Source organism: Mustela nigripes, chromosome 8, assembly GCF_022355385.1.
Source record: "Mustela nigripes isolate SB6536 chromosome 8, MUSNIG.SB6536, whole genome shotgun sequence".
NCBI classification, from domain to species: domain Eukaryota; kingdom Metazoa; phylum Chordata; class Mammalia; order Carnivora; family Mustelidae; genus Mustela; species Mustela nigripes.
Window position 1 is genome coordinate 51131896 of NC_081564.1, and position 2903 is coordinate 51134798.

The 2903-nt window shown below is 34.1% G+C and overlaps 1 non-coding gene across 1 annotated transcript; it reads left to right on the forward strand.

The window, feature by feature from the left end:
• Positions 1–1304: 1304 nt before the first annotated feature.
• Positions 1305–1412, forward strand: LOC132024044 (U6 spliceosomal RNA). Its single transcript, XR_009406158.1, has one exon. It is a non-coding gene; the product is annotated as a U6 spliceosomal RNA (small nuclear RNA).
• The last annotated feature ends 1491 nt before the right edge of the window (positions 1413–2903 follow it).

The following is a 2903-nucleotide window of genomic DNA, read 5'->3' on the forward strand; positions in this document are numbered from 1 at the left end:
TGTTTTGGGCCCTTTTGGTTTGGGAAAGCTTACTTCCACTTCAACTAGAATGCCTCCTTTCCCTTGCTCATAGAGCTTTCCCTAACTTCCCCATGTGAGGAAAAGCACTTCCAAGTCTTTTGTGTTCATACAGGCTTTAACATGTGCCTCTGTTATTTATTACCTGACCCAAGTGCTGTAATTACGTCCTTTATAAATCTGTCTCCTCCGGGAGTGCATTAATTTTCTATTCTTTAAATGCCCAGATAATTGCAGAATCCTGGGTTTGATATATGTTTGGACAAAGAGAGATGATATTGTTGGTAACAAAGATAAGGACCTCAGCAAAGTGCTCATTTGACAAGGCATTAAATAATTCGCTTTTGAAGATACTGAGTTTGTTATTTCTGTGAGCTTTGAAGCTAGAAATAAGTAATAAAGAATATGGATGTGGAATTCAAGAGACATCCAATCTGGAAATGCAGACTTGATTGTTATCAATATGCACATAACTAGGGCAACTCCAAATGGAAACAATTCACCTACTTAACCCATAAATTCCAGTGTGAGAGGATTACTCTGAGGTAAGAAAGTCTGTGTTTTGTCACCCTCCTTCACATGGAGATTTACCAGCTGAGGATTGACATTTACGTTGTAGAAGGTCATGAATAAGTAACCTAGAGTCACAAGACCCATAATTTTCTCTTAAGACTAAGAAGTCCTAAATATTTTTTTTCCATTGTATTATGGATACAGAGGGCTGTTAGAAAAGGAATGTTCATTTGGTCAGACTTGGATTTAAATCCTGGCTCTTTGGAAACCTAGCAGTCTGAGCTTGTTTGAGTCAGCTAACCATTCTCCACCTAAGTTTTCTTATTAGTAAATAGGAATAATAATGCCTAAATCGGAATTATGTTGTTAATATTTTTAATGAGATAATATTCAGGAATAGAGAGTTCTGGAATGCTTGCACATAGTAGGCACTCAATAAATTTCTTTAAAAAACATTTATTGAGTTCCCCTTATGTGCTGTGCACTGTTCTGGTGGAGCTTACACTCAAAAGCAGGGAGAAGAGAGAAAACAATAAACAATGAACACAGGGAAGTCAGTTATATTGTATGCCAAAAGGTATCATAACTCTTTCTTTGTTGAAATAGGGCAAGTAGCTCCAAACCTTAATGCCTACAGGGGTCAGGAAAGAAATAAAAATAAGGCACGTTGTTGAAAAAAGCTGCCCTTTTAAATTATTCTGAAATTGTTTTGTAAAAGCAAAAGTACAGAAAACTTTTTTCTTTTCACTTCCTAAGTTTACCTTCAGAAAATAGTAATACAGAGGCTTCGACAGCACACGTGCTAAAATTGGAACGATACAGACATTAGCATGGCCCTGAGCAATGATGACACACAAATTCATGAAGCGTTCCGTATTGAGAAAGAAAGAATGAGAGAGGGAGGGAGGGAGGAAAAGATGGAGGAAAGGAAAGGAAAGGAAAAGGAGGAAGAAAAGAAGGAAAGAAAGAAGGAAGAAAAGAAAGGAAGAGAAGAAGAGAGAGAAAGAAAGAATAGTACAAGTGTCCTAATAAATGATAACTGAAGCCTTCCCATCTGAGACATGAACAGGGCAAGTTCAGAATGTGCTGGCTTTAGCAGATCGGTAGCCTTTGGGAAGATAGATTCAGTGTAACCAGAACAGCTAAGTTTTCAAAAGAAATCACAAGTTTACATTTTGGGTAAAATGTCTTAATCTGAATATAGCAATATATTCATAATTTTTTTTCCAAAACATTTGTTGGCTACACTTTGGCCTACAGATGTAATTTATGAGAGATTCTATTTCTCCATAATTTTTCCTGGCCATATGTACTTAAAACTTATTTAATTTTAATGAAAGAAATATAGTAGTAAACAGATGTTTACTTTTTCATTGCTTTAAATCTAGTCATTAGATAAGAATGTTTTCATTTGTTCAAATAAAATTTAACTGTCTTTTCTTCTGTGAATGACCTGTTTATATTCTTTGCCCATTTTACTTAGTAATTTATTATTTTCATATCAATTTACGAGATTCATTAGTATATTACTAAAAGTAAATATATTGTCTCTCACACATGCTTATTTTTGTTCCTGATTTTCTTATTTGTTTTTTGACTTAGTTTTAGATATCTATTTCTCTGGAGAAATTTTTAGATTCTGTAGATTCCAATCTGTAACTTCTCCCCTTCATGGTAATTCTTAAAAAAATGTTTTAAAAAACAGTAAAAAAATAAATAAATTTAATTTAATAAATGTATTTATTTTATTATTTATTATTTTATTTTATTATTTATTATTTTATTATAAATTAATTTGTTTTTTTAAGCATCCATACAAGTCTAAGTTTTTTTTTTAAAGATTTTATTTATTTATTTGACAGAGAGAGATCACAAGTAGGCAGAGAGAGTGAGAGGGAAGCAGGCTCCCTGCTGAGCCGAGAGCCCGATGTGGGACTCGATCCCAGAACCCTGAGATCATGACCGGAGCCGAGGGCAGCGGCTTAACCCACTGAGCCACTCAGGCGCCCCCAAGTCTCAGATTTTGAGTTTGTTTTACATTAGTGAAAAATAAACTTTTACATTGTCTAAGCCACTTTATTTCTGTTATGAAATGCTCTAAGGCAAGTCCTAGCCAATTCACTGAGATAATTTTTAAAATGCATTTTTCTATAGCCACTAATGTAAAAAAGTGGAATTCCAACTGTGTTTATTAGCTTATGGACTCACCTTTTGTCATATACCAAAACCATAACACTCTCTTGTCACATGCTGAAACCTCTGTAATTTCCTGTGTTTGTCAAACACACCGTTACTCATTTTCAAGTCTCTTTGAGTTGGCATAAGAAGAGTTTCAGAGTATGATAGAAATTCATTGGATAAATAGAAAAATA